We start from the raw sequence: 19,227 nt of genomic DNA, 5'->3' as shown, positions 1-19,227 counted from the left end.
AATGAGGTCATTCAAAACTACATCCTGTCCTACAATGGCTATGTCAAAGAAAAAAAAAAGTTATGGCTCTTGGAACAAGGGGAGAAAAAAAACAAAAGCACAAAAACAAAAATTGGCTGTAAGTTTGTCACCCCCAAAACTGATATTGAACTATTCATATAGTGAACTTAGATGATATAAAAATCATACTGGTAATATAGAATTTAGCTTTGTATGTAGACAGTTTTATTACATATATAAATTAGGAGTCCTTGGTGCACCCTTGGCTCACTTTGGAGCCTGATCTAAATCCCCTGCCCTGCACATACTGTCACTGCAGGGGCCAAGAACAAAGGCTAGGGACATGGATCAGGGAGCGCTGCAAAACAAAAGCTGTCATTCACCTTAAAGCTGTTATCCGGTCCAAATCGATAAGTAGGCAGTCACTCTCTGAGTCGGAACCGGCAGCCACACCCACTGGACGGCCGCGGCACGACCTCGCTCTATACAAGTGTATGGAGGGAGGTCGCGCCCACTAGAGGGGCCCTGGCTGGGAGTATGTATAATGCATACATATCCTCCAGTCCCGGCTCAGAAACCGGTGGGAGATTCATAAGTCTGCAGTCATACAGAGTGCCTGCAGACTTATTGTTTTAGACTGGACAACCCCTTTAAGGGGAGAATCAGAAGATGAGCATATAGGGGGCAGAATGGTGCAGAGTCATTGGCCACGCCAAAGGTACACCGAGGCCCCCTCATTTACATATATAATAAATTACTAAAATCCACAGCACCAGTATGATTTTTATAGGGGCTAAGTCCCCTATATGATGGCCTAAATTGATCATTTTCAGTTTTGGGATGGGAGTTACAGACTCCCTTTAAGGGGTTAAACACTCCCATCTTCCTCTTCACCTATGAAGACAATGACTATGTGAGAGCTAGAGGTCCTCGCTCCTCCTGTACCAGTCGATGTCTTGTATTGTTCAAGATTATTGTAATTGTTTTTTATTACGTATACCCCTTTTCACATGTAAAGCGCCATGGAATAAATGGTGCTATAATAATAATAATAATAAATAATAATAATAAATAATAATAATAGAAAATCACTGATGTTTGATGCGATTCCAAATATAAAATAATTTATAGTTAATTTCCAGGCATTATATAATAATCATCATCATCCTTCCCAAACATTCTTATCTGGCGTTCCACCATGCTGACAGATCCAGCCTTTTCTCTGGACACCAGTGGGTCACTTCATATAAAGGCACAGTCCCCTCTCAATGATCTTCTTGGGGGTCTGGTGCAGCAGTGCCGGCTATAAGCAGCTCCGACAGCGCAGGAAATAATAGGAAGAAGCCTTTGCTGCTCATTAGCCGGCTTTGTTAAGACATGAAAGTTGCTAAGTGTCTCCACTTCTCTTTATTAGCACACAAAGAGAAGGCTCCTGCTCTGTTAATTATGGAGGTGAGGGCGGCCTTGTTTGTGCCTGGCTATGATTAATAAATCCCAACACCTGCCATTTTACTGCAGTAAATAAACACGGAGCTGATTAATTATCGGGAGGCAAGGAGGGCTCAGCTCAGCGAATCCTACAGCTAACAGCTCTTCATCAGGAATAATAAGGATACGTGCATGCAAAGACTCTTGTGGAATTTCCACTATTTTTCAACGCAATAATGTGCATTTATTACACATTTCAGATTTTGCATTGCAAAGTGATAAAGGGGTTTTCAGGAAAGTTGTGTCCCTTGGTTCAGTTTGATGTAAAAAAAGATAAACTGTGCGTTACTCACCCTCCCCAGATCCGAATTTCCTCTACTATTCCCAGTGTCTGTTGTCTGCAGCGCTGATGTTACATCTGCAGCCAATCAATGATCAGCTGATTAGATTGGCTGCAGCAGTGTCAATGTGATGTCAGGGCTGCAGACAGATATTGGGCCAGTGTCGGAGACTCAGGCCATGGCCCCACTATCAGTATTTGTTCTCAGGAGTGGGAGTCAAAACCAGGATTGGGTGATAAATGCAGAATTGGTGACTTGTTTCTATTATACCTTTTCTCTGATTGTTCCTCACCTGGTTTTGGCTCCCACTCCTGAAAAAAAATACTGACTAAATACTGATAGTGGGGCCATGGCCTAAGTGTTAGACCCAGTAGGGTGAGTAAAGCACAGTTTGTTGTTTTTACAATAAACTGCACCTGGGGACACAGGTTTTTTGAAAACAGAAAACCCCTTTAAATCCACTTTGAAATCTGCAGAGTCTGATTTCAAATTCGCAGCACTGGTCAATTCCAGTTTCAACTTTTCACTGCAGTGTATGGATGAGATTTGGTAACAGTGGATATTCCACCTGTTGAGTTCAGCTTTGGAGACTCGCATCTGATCCAGACACTGTAGTGTGTACACGGACTTGAAAGTCGTGTGTGTGAAAGGCCTTTTTTGCCACCCTGATGGGTTTATTTTAGTAATTCTTTACACAACTCATGAAAAAACTATGTTGGAGCATCTTTTCTTACAGTTCAGCATTATGCTATTTATTTGTTGTTCCTGCTGGAAATCTGGGAATAAACTTACTCATGATTGCCATTTCTCTTAGCAAAATGTTGTATCTCTTCCTCTGATAAAAATGCTAACAGAATCAGCCTCCTCGCTGCTGCTGCCCCAGTCACTGGGCTCAGCGGTAATACTGATGTAGACAGCATCAGATGGCTAAACCTAGTGATTGGCTGCAGTAATCACGTGATGTCAAAATGGCATCACTATTGTTATGCTTTTCACCTGCTGACTAATACACTTTAACCCCTTCACGACCTTTGGATTTTCCATTTCTGCATTTTCGTTTTTTGCTCCTCTTTTTCCCATGGCCATAACATTTTTATTTTTCCCTCAATATGGCCATGTGAGGGCTTGTTGTTTGCGGGATGAGTTGTACTTTTGAACGACACCATTGATTTTACCATATCGTGTACTGGAAAATAGGGAAAAAATTCCAAGTGTGGCGAAATTGCAAAAAAAAGTGCAATTCCACAAATAATTTTCTTTTTTTTTTACCATGTTCACTAAATGCTAAAATTGACCAGCCATTATGATTCTCCAGGTCATTACGAGTTCGCAGGTAACAAACATGTATAGGTTTTCTTTATTTAAGTGGTGAGAAAAAAATCCAAAGTTTGTAAAAACAAACAAAAAACAATTGCGCCATTTTCCGAGACCTGTAGCGTTTCCATTTTTTAGGATCTGGGACCGGGTATTGCGCGCCGAGTTGCCATTTTTATTGATACCATTTTGTTTTGATCGCCTGATGTTGCATTTTATTGCAATGTTGCGGTGACCAAAAAAACTTTATTCTGTCTTTTTGATTCTTTTTCTCATCACACCGTTTGCCAATCGGGCATTTCTGAGCGCAGCAATACCAAATATGTGCATATATGATTTTTTTTTATTGTTTTATTTTTAATGGGACATAAGGAAGGGTTTGAACTTTTTATATTTTTTGAAATTTTTTTACTTGCTTCAATAGTCTTCTTAGGAGACTTGAAGCTGCGATCTTCTGATCACTTGTGCTACACAGAGCAGGGCTTTAGGGGCGGCACTCATAGCAGATCTTCAATGACAAGCACAGGGGTCTCCTGCAGAACCCCAGTTGTCATGCCAACCCATCGGCGCCCCGCGATCATGAGACAGGGGCGCCGATGGGTGTGGTTTGTGACGCGCTTCTGGCCCGCTCATGTTAAATGCCACTGTCAAAGTTTGACAGCGGCATTTAACATGTTAACAGCTGCAGGTGTATCGCGCTTCCACCCATGGTTGTAAGGGGCACTTGACAGCTGTACAAATCAGTTGTCATGTGCCTGAAAAGATGCGGGCTCAGCACCAGAGCCTGCATTAAAGGGAGGCATCCCATGATGTACCTAGACATCATAGGTCGTAAAGGGGTTAAAAGGAATCTGTGATTAGGATCGACCCTCCTAAGCCTTATATACGGACGTGCAGGTCATAGAAACTTGATATTTGCAATCTGATGTCTTATTCCAGAGATATCCACGTTTTTCTTAATATGGAAATCGGCTGTTAAGATCTATGGGCCGGTTAGCAGTGTGAGACATATAGATCAGGAGATAGGACTGTCAGTCATTACATGTCTCACACTGGTAATGCCCCTTTCATTTAAAATAATCTCTGGAGGCAGATTCTCAGGGAGATCTGTGTCCAGCCCATAGATCTTAACATCTTATTTACCTGTAAGAAGAACGTGGATTTCTCTGGAATAAGACATCGGATTGCAGATATCAAGGTGTCCACTTATTCAGTTTCCTATGACCTCCATGTCCATACAGACGGCTGAGGAGGGTAAATCCTACTGACAGATTCCCTTTAATTGACCTGCCAAGAGGAGTAGATGGGTAGACAAAGGACAGCAGCTATCCGCATGCTACTTGTTAGAGAACTTACTGATGATTTTTAAAAGGGGTCGTCATCTGTAGACAATCTAATTATATCAGTTATTGGGGAGGAAGGTTCCCATTTTCTACAATCTCATCCACTCTCATCTGTCTGCTGCTGGTTTCCGCTTCAGATTTTACCAGTGCAAATTGAAATAAAAAATTTGCGGCATTTTTGTCAAAATATATTGGCACCATATGTTACAAAGAAAAGGTACAAATGAAGTTCTCCACATATATGAAAGACATCCTCAAAAAAAGAAAAAGTAAGCAGCATAAAAAGTTCCATGTACATGAAGAATAGTGCAAGGCAGTTGACGTCCTGTTTCTTCATCTTCACAGACATTTAAAAACTTGAATCCTTTATTACCACAAACACATGCAATGTTTTCACGTCCAAGACGTCTTTTGTTGTATTTACACTGGGGATTTTTCTTTTGGTGGCAGTTTATGACAAGGTTTTCAGTGATTTCTTTAATAGCACCAAAACTGAAGGGGTTTGTAGAAAATGCTGCATTTTTTTTATGTAACTTACGGTACCTGTTAAGATTAATATTGCATCCACATGGCAGCATCGGGCGAAGCCTGTGCACTGCTGATTCACAAATCCACCCCTTTGGTCTCATGCAGACGTCCGTCTTTTGCATACTAGAAAAAAATGTATCGTTTGTCATCAGTGTGCTGGATCCAATTTTCATCCATTTTTACTATCACTGTGGCATCCGCTTCCCTACCCATTAGGGTTTAGACTGGTCTATAACACGATTGATATACAAACCCAGACTGACCGTAGGTCTCCCAACCGGAACTTACAGCCTTATATGAGCCTATGAGGCTGTCGGGTTGGGTCAGGAAACATGAGATTAGCCTGGACCTTGCAGTCAACATACGGACCATGAGACACACCCATCTGCATCAGGCTTTAAATGGCTTGTCCAGGTTTGAGTACAAACTCTGCAGTCACTCTATGTGAGTGCAGACTTCTGAACTGTGACAGTGTGCAGTTGTCACCGATGTGTCAGGTGTGACAGACAGTCGCTCTGGAGCCGGCTGTAGAAGGTGTAACATCCCTGGCGGCGTGCTTGCATAGTGCACCACCTCCCACCATGCAAGACCGCAATCTTACCTGTCAGTCCATGCTGCACTCTTTGCTCCATTACCTGCTGTGTCCATGTCTCTTGTCTGATTGCTTAGGGCGTCGGCGCGGCTTTCTGCTTGTTTACCGCACCTGCGATTCTGTTCTGCTCTGCTTGTTCACCTCTCCGGCGGTTCTGCTCTGCTTCGCTTGTTTACCGCACCTGCGGTTTTGCTCCGCTCTGCTTGTTCACCGCACCTGCGGTTTTGCTCCGCTCTGCTTGCTCACGGCACCTGCGGTTTTGCTCCGCTTGTTCACCGCACCTGCGGTTTTGCTCCGCTCTGCTGGTTCACCACACCTGCGGTTTTGCTCCGCTCTGCTTGTTCTACGCACCTGTGGTTTTGCTCCGCTCTGCTTGTTCACCGCTCCTGCGGTTTTGCTCCGCTCTGCTTGTTCACTACACCTGCGGTTTTGCTCCACTCTGCTTGTTCACCGTTCCTGCGGTTTTGCTCTGCTAGTCCACCGCACCTGCGGCTCTGTTCCTGTATCCCAGTCTGTACTGGTCCCTATCCAGCCTGCGTTCTTACCTGCCAGTATCTGCCTGTCTGCATTCCAGCCGTGCCTGTCAGCACCCGCCTGTCTGCATACCAGCTGTGCCTGCCAGTACCCACCTGTCTGCATACTAGCTAACCTGCCTGTTCCTGCATTCCCCGGTGTGGGTCAACAGCTGTGACCGGGGTCTGACCTGGAGTAGCACCTGGTCCCTCTGCTCGGTTCCTCCCTGGTTCACGGAGTCGACTGAGCCGCCGTGCGACCTTGGTCGGACCGGGTTGATACTTAGTTACGTCCCTCCAGGCACTCCTCGGTTCATGGTACAGTGGGATCACTAATCACGCTCACGCCAGTCAGTCCTGGCGCGAGCGTAACAGTTTGCTCAGGCCATGGTTCCCGTTGAGCCCCACGGCCTTTCGCTCTCAGAGACATTTGAATCCTTGTCTGGCGAATACGTGCACTAAGAAATTTTTTCTCAAGCTGAGGTCCAAGCGATTTACGCACCAGCCCAAATGGAGCTATCAGCACTCGTTCCTGTGGATCCACCACGGTACTATGGGGATCCAAAACGAAGCCGTGCATTTGTGGAGCAATGCATGCTGCATTTCAAATTCTGTGCTCACTATTTTCCTACCGATCGGGTTAAAGTAGCATTCATGATGTCCTACATAGCGGGTGATGCCTTGAAATGGATCACCCCCCTATGGGAAGCATGGGATCCTATCGTCTCTGACCTGCAGGCCTTCCTGGTGGCCTTTCTAATGGTCTTCGATGACCCTAATCCTGAGGCCTCTGCTAAAGCTTCCCTTCCCAATATCCTGGAGCAGCCCCGATGGGTGATGTGTGTAGGTAGCCTACCAGTTCTCCAGCCTGAAGAGACTGCTGCCCACACAGAATCCACACAGGAAGACAATGCTCCACAGAATACTTCCCTTCCCAACCTCAAGAGGCAGTCCAAGGCGTAGAGGTAAACCGTCACGCCGGGTTCTGTCCTCCCAAAGACCTCCTGTTCCCCAGCCTGTGGAGGCAGCTATCCGCACAGAGTCCATGAAGGATGACTATGTTCGTCAGGCAAAGCAGAGGCCGAACTCAGTCACAAAGTCGGATTGCGGTCCCGCTGCGGTTGTTTGGGACCCCCGGACGGTCTTTGTCCAGCGAAGGTTGGAGAATCCCAAGACATTAGGCCTGTGGGAGAGGCTGCCCTTGGCGTTAGTGTTTCCTCTCCACAGATGACCATGACTGTCTCCGTGGCAGGTGAAGGCCTCATATTAAGCGGAAGTTTTGGGCTTAAAGCCTTGAAGAGTCAGTGTCTGATTCCCGTCCGACAACTCCAGAAGCCGGTTTGGGCATTGTCAGCAGAAGGACAAGCCCTACTCAGAAACAGTCAAAATATGTCTGTACAAATTAAGCTCCAGATTGGAGCATTACACATGAAGAAGTTCACATTTCAGGTGCTGTCTGGTTTACCCACAAGTAGTCCAGAGCAGAGAGATGTAGTGCCCGCTCAGGTCTGGAGATCCTGCATGATGTTTCCTGGGGAACTGCTGAGGTGCAAGGGGTGTCCAGTCCCCATATCTTCAGGACAGTCAGCAGTTTCTTCTCCTTCTTCACCAGATCTGCTAGTCGCTGACTCGCTGTGCGCTGAAGTCTCCGAAGGAAGGGAAGCGGAGGCATTGTCCCCACACAGTCTGAAAGATTGTACCAATGATCTGGCTTTAGGCACCGCCCCGCCTCGCAGACGTGTCATCTCAGAAACCAGACTGAAGTTGGTCCCTAAGCAAGGATCCTCCATCTTTAACAAATCTGGCAATAAGTCCATCAAGGCGGTGGCTACCTCCAAGTCTCTGCACCCCTCCAACCAGGCGGAGGACCTCCAGTTGCCTCCTGAATCCTCCGGGGTGCTATCTGATAACAAATGAAGAGAGACTTTTCTGCACCCTGTACCTGGTACTTCGCCCACTTCATCCAGTAAGCTTGGCAAAGTGTACGTCAAGGCGGTGGTTACCCCCGAGTCTCTGCACCCCTTCAACCAGGCGGAGGACTTCCAGTTGCCTCCTGAATCCTCCGGGGTGCTATCTGATAACAAATGGAGACTTTTCTGCACCCTGTACCTGGTACTTCGCCCACTTCATCCAGTAAGCTTGGCAAAGTGTACGTCAAGGCGGTGGTTACCCCCGAGTCTCTGCACCCCTTCAACCAGGCGGAGGACTTCCACTTGTCTCCTGAATCCTCCGGGGTGCTACCTGATAATAAATGGAGAGAGACTTTTCTACACTCTGTACCTGGTACTTCGCCCACTTCATCCAGTAAGCTTGGCAAAGTGTACGTCAAAGCAGTGGTTAACCCCGAGTCTCTGCACCCCTCCAACCTGGTGGAGGACCTCCAGTTGTCCCGTGAATCCTTTGGGGTGCTACCCGATATTAATAAGTGGAGACTTTCCTGTGTCCTGTTCCTGGTACCTCACCCACTTCATCTGTTGCTGAGGATGGCCCGATGGAAGGAAGCTTCCTAGTTACCAAGATGATGAGACCAGCTTTGTTCCCTCTAGTGGACAGAAGAGGAAATCTTCTTGAGGAGAAGGATCGGCCTCCAAATTCTCTGCAGAAAATCCTTGCTGGCTGGAGGAAGAGGGGGCGTAAAAGGGGGGTACTGTAACATCCCTGGCGGCGTGCTTGCATGGTGCACCACCTCCCACCATGCAAGACCGCAATCTTACCTGTCAGTCCATGCTGCACTCTTTGCTCCATTACCTGCTGTGTCCATGTCTCTTGTCTGATTGCTTAGGGCGTTGGCGCGGCTTTCTGCTTGTTTCTTATAGCTACTGTGTGCACAGTCCTAATGCGTCCCCAGCCTGTTGCTGTGAGTCACTGGATACTTAAACCCCCTCCACCCAGTAGGAGGTGCCTGAGCAACACTTTCACTCAGTTTGTCTTTTGCAACTGAGGTGCCAGGTCCTGTCCTGACTCTAGTCTGTCCGCCACCCTGGGGGCTGAGTACCCAGGGCCTTTTCCTGTACCTGTGACTTCTAGTCTGTTTCCGCCACCCTGAGGGCCGAGTACCCAGGGCCGCTACCTGTATCTCTGACTTCTAGTCTGTTTCCGCCACCCTGGGGGCTGAGTTCCCAGGCTCGTTCCTGTATCTTGTTCCCGGTTCAGTTCCTGTCTGAATAGTGTCCTACCCAGTTACTTGTTTCTCTCTATGTCCATACCTTCCCTTTACCTGCAGTGTCTGAACCTGCACCTAACTCCAACTCGTTGTCTCTGTACTTCTGTTTGTGAGTTTTGTGTCCACTCGCTACTTCATTGTAAGTACCTTGGGTGTATCTGGTTCTGCTTGTCCCCTTTCCCTGCCTCCGTATCTACCTCCTGTGTTCTAACCATCTTCCAGTATTTTCCAGTCTGTTCCATGTGAACAGAGCCCTGTCCTGTCTGCCTTCACCTTCTGCTCTGTTCTGCTCTGCTTGTTCACCACTCTGGCGGTTACGCTCTGCTTTGCTTGTTTACCGCACCTGCGGTTCTGCTCCGCTCTGCTTGTTCTCCGCACCTGCGGTTTTGCTCCGCTCTGCTTGTTCACCGCACCTGCGGTTTTGCTCCGCTCTGCTTGTTCACCGCACCTGCGGTTTTGCTCCGCTCTGCTTGCTGACCGCACCTGCGGTTTTGCTCAGCTCTGTTTGTTCACCGCACCTACGGTTTTGCTCCGCTCTGCTTGTTCACTGCACCTGCGGTTTTGCTCCGCTCTGCTTGCTCACCGCACCTGTGGTTTTACTCCGCTCTGCTTGCTCACCGCACCTGTGGTTTTACTCCGCTCTGCTTGCTCACCGCACCTGCGGTTTTGCTCCGCTCTGCTTGTTCTCCGCACCTGCGGTTTTGCTCTGCTCTGCTTGCTCACCGCACCTGCGGTTTTGCTCCGCTCTGCTTTTTCACCGCTCCTGCGGTTTTGCTCCGCTCTTATTCACCGCACCTGCGGTTTTGCTCCGATCTGCTTGTTCACCGCTCCTGCGGTTTTGCTCTGCTAGTCCACCGCACCTGCGGGTCTGTTCCTGTAGCCCAGGTCCCTATCCAGCCTGCGTTCTTACCTGCCAGTATCTGCCTGTCTGCATACCAGCCGCACCTGCCAGTACCCACCTGCCTACATACCAGCCGTGCCTGCTAAGTACCCACCTGCCGTCATACCAGCTGTGCCTGCCAGTACCCACCTGTCTGCATACCGGCTAACCTGCCTGTTCCAGCATTCCCCGGTGTGGGTCAACAGCTGTGACCGGGGTCTGACCTGTAGTAGCACCTGGTCCCTCTGCTCGGTTCCTCCCTGGTTCACGGAGTCGACTGAGCCGCCGTGCGACCTTGGTCGGACCGGGTTGATACTTAGTTACGCCCCTCCAGGCACTCCTTGGTTCATGGTACAGTGGGATCACTAATCACGCTCACGCCAGTCAGTCCTGGTGTGAGCGTAACAGAAGGTCACTGTGCTTGGTATTGCAGACGCCTTCTTGATTCCCTCATCTCTGTAGTACAGTTCTATTCTGATTCCTTTAGGACCCAGCAGCAACCTCCACCTTTTACTGCTGATTGACACATCCTTGCTGGGTAGTTAAATAGTTTCAGTTTCTCCAGAGAGTAGCCGGTGATAGTTCTATGTACCTCTGTACATGCCTGGAGTACTAGCAGTCGGCTAGTTTCTTCTCTGGTGCCCTTGGAGGACAGTTGGCGTTATGTCTCTGGTGTCTGCTCAATCTAAGTGTATCCCCTTTGTTTGTCTACCTTGTTACCTGTAGTTTGTAGTGGGGTTTGACTAGTGCTCACTAGTGCTCAGGGCTTAGGTTCCTGCTCGGCGATAGGTGAGGAACCTATGTAGGGATGCTAAGGTAGGCAGGGTGATATTAGATTTCTCTAGGGGTCTCCACTCCTCCTTTCCCTAGTGCTTGGATTTTCGTCCCCTCTTCCCTTCGTGTTGCACTTAGTCTTTCCCGGACCTTGCGTGACTGCAGTGCGCACACTGTCATGATTCTCCGGTATTGTCATTTGTGAGTGAGCAGTCACACTTGTGCTGACATGTCTCATCTAGCATCTATCAATGAAAGGTAACTGAGAGGAGATGAAGCCGTCTAGTCAGCATGTGACCGCATGTATGCTCATCACACAGATGTGATTATGTGACCGCTCGAACCAACCATGCCGGAGAATCATGACAGAGTGCACACCATACAAAAGTCTGTAGTCACATGAAGTGACTGCAGAGTTTGCGCTCAAATTCGGGCAACCCCTTTAAACAGTAAAGGGGCTGCACAGACACAGGTGTCACCTGTTCACCATCTGTTTTATTTACAGACCCATTCAATGGAATAGGTGAATTGGATCAGCAAATCGGAGCAAAAAATGACATCACTCCAGGCTTTATTTTACAGGCCAAATGGTCCACAAAAGAAAATATGAATCACCCCATAGACTACAATGGGTCCATGTTATGTGTGAAAAACACGGACAGAACACGTACATGACATAAAGACAAATGAATGAGGCCTTACGCTAATATCCAAAGGCTGATTACCATAGACATGTTATAGCTGGAAGTAAGACAGTGCTTAGATCTATATAAAGGATAAAATGGAGACAGCACAAACCTAGAATAGAGCAGCAGAGCTGGGCCTGACACTGGAGACTGCACCGTAATACCAGATGCTGGCGACAGTCTCCATGCGTAATACTGGAGAATGGTATAATACTAGTAATACCAGACATCGATAGTATTGATCTAACCAGCTCAGTCCTTCTAGCTATAGCAGGATTATGGTATTCAGCCTTTAGCTAAAAGTGTAAATTGTCGCCTTCGGATTGGGGGTACATGTGAGACAGTGTGCACGCACCGCTTTAGAGGAAAGTATGGACCGGATGATGCTGGATTGATTGTGTAGAAACCGAGGGTATCTTCTGTATAGTACAAAGGCAACATAATAGCTGAGAAACAAGTACCTGCACTGATCCAACTTCTGAGCGCACTTGTGAATTAAAAGTTAGGTAAAGGGGTTTTCCTAGATTCTACAAAATACGGCCAAAGCTCCAACCTCTAATACGACCCCCACTATTCCGATCTGAGGTAACCTGTCAGTGTTTACTTGGCTGTAGCAATGACACTTCCATCTACCCACATGACCGCTGCAGCCAATCAATGCCTCAGTGATGTACAGCACAAGACTAATGAGGCAGGCAGCAATCATGTATGCAGACGGGGCATCATCACTGCAGCCAAGTAATCAAAAACTGACAAATAGTAGCAATGGTGCCGGAAAGGGAGAAGATCTAACAGGTGAGCGTAGGTTCTTTAGTTGTATAACATTTTTTAGAATCTTAAAAAATTTCTTTAAAAGAAATGTATCGTCAGAAAATGACATGCTGTTTAAATCATGCTTGTGTTATGTGTATTTTTATTTAACTTTTTTAGCAATGTTTTTTTTTTTATATCATGATCTGTATTTAAATAAAAATTGTAATCTTGCAATTTTCACACTGGCCACTGGGGCTATTTTAAACTCATACTTCCTCTCCTTTCAAGAAGTTTACAGCAGGCTCCTTATCATCAGAGGCAGGGTTACACAGACAGGTAACACCTGTATACACAGCTAATAACAGAGGATCCACCAACCACAATAGGCGATGTCACAACTGACCCTGCTCCCCCTCCCTCCGCAATGACCTTCACACACGCTCATTAGATGCTTCAATACAAGATTGGGTCAATCTTTTTGTTGCTACTAATTTACTGGTGGCTCAGTGGTTAGCACCGTTGCTTTGCAGCACTGGGATCCTGGGTTCAAAGCCTCTGAGGACAACCTCTGCATAGAACTTGTATGTTCTACCTGTGAGATTTAGATGTGAGCCCCCAATAGGGTCAGTGATGATAATGTCTATAAAACGCTAAGGAAATTACTGGTGCTATATAAGTGAGCAAAAGAATCTTTCCTGTAACAGGAATCTAGAATAGCCCCAGTGGCTGGTGTGAAAACTGCATCATGTTTTAATATACTGTAGATCACGATATGATAAAAAAAAATATTACCAGATTTTTAAAAAATATATTTAAAACCCGAAAAACCTCATTTAAATAATATCTTCGATGACAGTCCCTTTTTAAAGTTTTTTTGTTTTGTTTTTTTAAGAGGTCATCCAGACTTAGGCTGTGTGCCCACGATGCGTTTTTCAAGCGTTTATGCTGCGGAATTTCCGCAGCGTAAACGCTTCAAAAACGCTTGGTAATCCGCACCCCATGGTCCCCAATGACAACCCGCACTGTCAATGCACATGCTGCGGATTTTTCCGCAGCGTCTATGCTGCGCTCAAAAATCCGCAGCATGTCCATTAATTTTGCGGAAGCGCGGCGTAATCGCCGCCATTGACTTGCATTGAGACGCATATAATCCGTGTCAGTACATTTGTACTCACGGATTATATGCGTTTCAATGTGCGGATGGTACCCAGGTCTGGAGGAGAGAAAACTCTCCTCCGGACCTGGGTACCATTGTACCTGTAAAAAAAAGAATAAAATAAAAAATAAAGATTATATTCACCTTCCGACGGCCCCCGGTCACCTTCCCTGTGCTTGCGGGCAGGACTGAAGGACCTGCGGTGACGTCACAGTCATGTGACCGCAGGCCCTTCAGTGCAGTTTCCCGCGATCAGCTGGCAGACAGGAGCGAGCGCAGCTACACACGCCGGGGCATCAGAGGGTAAGTATAGGTTGTTTTTTTTTTTAAACATTCTTACGGTCACACTATATAAATCCATGTTGTTTGCATGGATTTATATAGTGTGACCTAGTTGTCAAGCACTTAGTGATGCTAAAATCGCCTGGAAAGCGCTTGTCAATAAGCATGCAGAAAATCATGTGAATAACGCTTCAAATAAGCATGTATTTGGCAGGAAAAATGCATGTACAATCTGCATGTGTTTTTTCTGCCAGGGAGATGCAGAAATGCTGCAGAAATTTTCTGCTTCATTTCTGCATCGTGGGCACATAGCCTTGGGCTATGTGCCCACGATGCAGAAATGCTCCGGATTTTTCCTGAGCGTTTCAGCATCTCCCTGGCAGAAAAAAATCATGCGGATTTTACATGCGTTTTTTCAGCCAGGAACAAGCGTTTATCACGCGTTTTGCACATGAGATTTTGCATGCGGATTGTCAAGCGCTTTCCAAGCGATTTTAGCATCACTTGGAAAAGTGCTTGACAACTTGGTGACACTATATAAATCCATGCAACCAGCACGGATTTTATATAGTGTGACCAAGTTAGTTAAAAAAAAGAATAAAAATGGTAAAAAATAAAATGAAAAACATTATACTTACCTTCCAATGGCCCGTGGACTCCTTCTCCGATGCGTCCGGTCTCCCCGGTGGTGTAAAAGGACCTTCCATGACGTCATTTAGTCATGTAACAGGTCACATGACTATGGTACTATGGTACCCGGGTCTGGAGGAGAGTCTCCAGGTACTCCTTATCCAATCCGTCCGGTGTCCCCAGTGTCTCACAGTGGTCTAAAAGGACCTTCCATGACGTCATTTAGTCATGTGACGGGTCACGCGACCGCCGATGTCAGCGGTCGCGTGACCAGTCACATGACTAAATGACGTCGTGGCAGGTCCTTTTAGACCATCGCGAGTTGAAGGGAAGCCAGGACGGATCGCTATGAAGACCGCGGGCCATCAGAAGGTAAGTATAATGTTTATTTTTTATTTTATTCTTTTTTTTTTTATTCTACAGGTTCTATGATATCTGGGTCTGGAGGAGAGTCTCCTCTTCTCCAGACCCGGGTACCATCCGCACATTGAATCGCTTAATATCCCCATGTGCACATGTAGTCATGCGGATATTAAGCGATTCAATGCAAGTCAATGGCGGCAATTACGGTACGTGTCTGCAAAATTAATGGACATGCTGCGGATTTTTCCGCAATGATAATCCGCAGCGGAAATTTCCGCAGCATGTGCACAGCACATGCGGATTATCATTGGGGACTATGGGGCACGTATTACCAAGCGTTTTTTAAGCGTTTTCGCTGCGGAAATTCCATGGCAAAAATGCTTGAAAAAAAGCATAGTGGGCACGCAGCCTAACAGGAGAAATTGCCCCATGCAATTTGTTGTGCAGTTCCTCCTGAGTAAGCTGATACCCCATATGTGGGGAAAAAACACTGTTTGGGCGCACGGCAGGGTTCGAAAGGGAGGGAGCACCATTTGACTTTTTGAATGTAAAATTTGCTTGAATAATTAGCAGACGCCATGTCGTGTTTGGGGAGCCCCTGATGTGCCTAAACAGTGGAAACCCCCCACAAGTGACCTCAATTTGGAAACTAGACCCCTTTAGGGAATTTATCTAGATTTGTGGTGAGTACCTTGAACCGCCAGGTGCTTCACAGAAGTTTATAACATAGAGCCATGAAATTAAGAAATCAAATTGTTTTCTACAGAAATGTACTTTTAGCCTCATTTTTTTTATCTTCACAAGGGTAACAGGACAAAATGGACCCCAAAATTTATTGTGCAATTGCTCCTGAGTTCGGACATACCCTATATATAGGGGAAAACTATTGTTTGGGTGCACAACAGGGCTTGGAAAGGAAGGAGTGATGTTTGGAAAGCAGACTTTGATGGAATGGTCTGCGGGTGTCATGTCGCGTTTGGAGAGCCCAGGATGTGCCTAAACAGTGGAAAACCCCGAAAAGTTACCCATTTTGGAAACTACACCCCTCAAGGATTTTATCCAGGGGTGTAGTGTGCATTTTGAACCCACAGGTACTACACAGAATTTGATAACATTAGGTCGACGTACTGAAAAATTTCATTTTTTTCACAAAAATGCAGTTTTAGTCCCAAATTTGTAATTTTTGCAATGGATAATAGAAGAAAATAGACCCCATAATTTGTTACGCTATTTCTCGCGAACGCGATGATGCCCCATATGTCATCAGAAATTACTGTTAGGCCACACGTCAGGGCTGAGAAGGAAGGAGCACTATTTGGCTTTTGGAGCATAGATTTTGGTAGAATAGTTTGTGGGCGACATTTGCGGAGCCCCTAAGGTGCCAGAACAGCAGAAAAAAACAAAAGTGACCCCATTGTAGAAATTACACATCTCAATGAATTCATCTACTGCTGCAGTGACTATTATGTAACATCCACGCCATGCTTTATTATGGAGAATTCCAAATATGCCAGTTTAGTGCCCATACATTGTGCCCCCATAAAGTGTAGCGCCCCCATACATTTCTTCTGGTGACACACACGCCGTAAATTAAGTGCTCTCCCCGCTACAATAATGCCAAACATGTGGCTGCTTACTGCGGTTTACGCACAGTGGGGCTCAGAAGGAGGGGGCATTTGGATTTGGGAGATCTCACAGGCCACTGTACCCTGGGATCATCACATGATCTCAGGGTACCATGGTAACCATCGGGACCCGCGATTCTCATCGCGGGGGTCCGATGATTACTAAGGGGGTCTTGCGACCCCCTGGTAAGCATTTAAATACCGATGTCGCGATTGACAGCGGTGTTTAAGGGGTTAATTGGCCCCTATTGGCATAGAGACCGGCCGGGCCGATACTGCAGGGTGTCAGCTTTCACACACAGCTGACACCCGTAGGAATCGCTGCAGCCGGGCGGCGCTATACTCTTATTCCACAGCGACGCATTTTCACGGCGCTGTGGAATAAGTACCCTTAATGACCGCTGTAAAAATGAGTTACGGCGGTCGTTAAGGGGTTAAAGAGGTTGTCCACTACTATAAAGAATGCCCCCATCGATGTAAACAGTGGAAAAAAGATATAAGTTCCGGCTGCCGCCAGGCGTGACCCAGTGACGGGCTCCCTTTGATTGATGGGCTGTGGGCGGGGTTTCACCACACGTCACAGCCCAGTATCCACCACGCGCTTTCCCTCTCTGCATTCATTGGGAAAGCACACTGAGTATGCTGGGCTGTGACGCGTGGGGAAACCCTGCCAACAGCCCATCAGTCACTAGGTCACGCCAGGCTGCAGCCGGCACTTGACGTGACATCAGCAGATGTCAACCGAGGCAGCCGGGGTCACGTGATGCCTAGTGAGCGGTCTTGCTCACAGGCAAGAATGACAGTGCAAAGTACTTACAAAAAATCTTATTTCCACTATTTACATCGATGGGGGCATGGCATTCTGTATAGTAGTGGAAAACCTCTTTAACATAGGTCATCATTATCAGATCACTGATTGTCTGCCAATTCCCCCCCCCCCACCCTCAGGTCGATCAGCTGTTTTATCTATGACAGCCGGATGTATACAGTGCACCAGGGCCGCTATCAGGGCATTACTGCCCTTACTGGTGCATGGGGCCCGGTAAGCAGAAGCAAACATGGGGCCGCCCCTCCTTGCTTCTGCTCACCAGGCCTCAGGGGCAGGATTCGGCCAGTCCAGCAACTGAATGTGCGTTCTCTGACGCACATTCAGTTGAAATATATTGCCGTGCAGGAAGCTACCAGCTGCCTGCACTGCAATAGTTAACAGCCGCCAGCCAATCAGAGACCAGCAGCTGATGTCAGCGAGCACGTCGCCAACATATGACGTCAGTGCCATGTGTCGGTGCATCAAATGGATGAGGACTGAAAGCCACAATATGAGGCCAGGATGGGAGATCATATGAGGCAGGATGGAGACACATGCGGTCAGAATGGGAGGAAATATGGGGCCAGGATGGGAGAACATATCGGGGCAAGTTTGGGCACCCTTGGAGATTTCTGTGCTCACATAACTTTGACCAAGGTTTGAGACCTTAGCCCCTTTCCGACATTTGTGGTAATAGTACACGTTCCTGTGCCCTGGGCCTATTGGACTAGGGACGTACTGTTACGCGTGCTATGATCGCGCCCGCACACAAGCGCACACCCGGTGCTATGTGCCAGGAGCGGTCCCGCACCGCTCCCTGCACATTAACCCCCGCAATGCTGCGATCAAAGTCGATCGCAGCATTGTGGGGACAAGGGGAGGTAAGCGCGATACTCACCTCCTCTCCAGGGTTCGGCGTCGTCTGAGTTCGGTCCCGGATGTTGTCATGACAACCCAATGTCTTCATGACAACATCCGGGTCATCAGGAGGCAGGAAGTTACTTTGGTCATGCGCAGTGCGCAACTAAAGTAACTTCTCCCTGTGTGCAGCACTGACAGGCTGCATAGCATAAGGAGCTGCTGCTGCTCTCCATGCTATACAGCCGATTAGGCTGCAAAAAGTGAAAGTCCCATAGTGGGACATAGTGTCAAAGTAAAAAAAGTGTAAGAAAGAAAAAAAAATAAAAAAAATTGTAAAAATATTAAAAAAAAAAAATAAAAAAATAATCCCCAAAAAATAAAAATATAATGTACCCATCAATAAATATCATTATGAAAAAAAAATAAAAAAAATAAAAGTATACACATTTGGTATCGCCGCGTCCGGAACGACCTGACCTTTAAAACTGTCCCACTAGTTAACCCCTTTAGTGAATGCAATAAAAAAAAAGAATGTAAATAAAAATGGTACTGCTGAAAACGTCATCTTATCCTGCAAAAAACAAGAAGCAGTAAAGCGATGCAAAAAAAATATTTTTTCTATAAAATAGTTTTATTGTGTAAAACCGCCAAAACATAAAAAACGATATAAATGTGGTACCGCTGTAAACGTACTGACCTGAAGAATAAAGCTGCCTTATCAATTTCACCACAAGCGATCAAAAAATGTCACGTGCCTGAAAATGGTACCAATAAAAACGTCAACTTGTCCCGCAAAAAACAAGCCGTCATATGACTCTGTCGGCCAAAATATGCAAAAATTATAGCTCTCAAAATATGGCGATGCAAAAACTAGTATTTGCAAACAAATGTGTTTTTTAGTGTGTGACAGCTGTCAATCATAAAAACCAGATATGAATCTGGTATTGCTGTAATCGCACCAACCCGAAGAATAAAGTTGACTAATCACTTATACGGCACGAGGAACGGCATAAAAAATAAACTGTAGGGTTAGGGTTATGATAGGGTTAGGGTAGTGCTAGGGTTAGGGTTGTGCTAGGGTTAGGGTTGTGCTTGGGTTAGGGTTGTGCTTGGGTTAGGGTTGTGCTTGGGTTAGGTTTGTGCTTGGGTTAGGGTTGTGCTTGGGTTAGGGTTGTTCTTGGGTTAGGG

At 46.6% G+C, this 19,227-nt stretch overlaps 1 protein-coding gene and 1 long non-coding RNA gene across 3 annotated transcripts in view; one reads left to right on the top strand and one right to left on the bottom strand.

Annotated features, from left to right (window-relative positions):
* The window catches only part of LOC141166612 (uncharacterized), a 104,499-nt gene that overhangs the window by 4,513 nt on the left and 80,759 nt on the right, over nt 1-19,227 (top strand). The window lies entirely within an intron of this gene.
* Nucleotides 1-19,227, bottom strand: part of CUNH15orf61 (chromosome unknown C15orf61 homolog) — a 29,176-nt gene that overhangs the window by 4,293 nt on the left and 5,656 nt on the right. Inside the window, exon 1 of one of the 2 annotated variants that reach the window (XM_073653459.1) lies at nt 4,970-5,079. The exons of the other annotated variant lie outside the window; for it this stretch is intronic. The gene's annotated coding sequence lies outside the window, so the exon portion shown is untranslated. Of the gene's footprint in view, nt 1-4,969; nt 5,080-19,227 lie in introns of those variants that run through there. 2 annotated transcript variants of the gene reach the window in all.

This window comes from Phyllobates terribilis, unplaced genomic scaffold (genome assembly GCF_046119375.1).
Source record: "Phyllobates terribilis strain yellow unplaced genomic scaffold, ASM4611937v1 Scaffold_11__3_contigs__length_659146591, whole genome shotgun sequence".
NCBI lineage: Eukaryota > Metazoa > Chordata > Amphibia > Anura > Dendrobatidae > Phyllobates > Phyllobates terribilis.
This window is presented reverse-complemented; position numbering and strand designations above follow the sequence as displayed.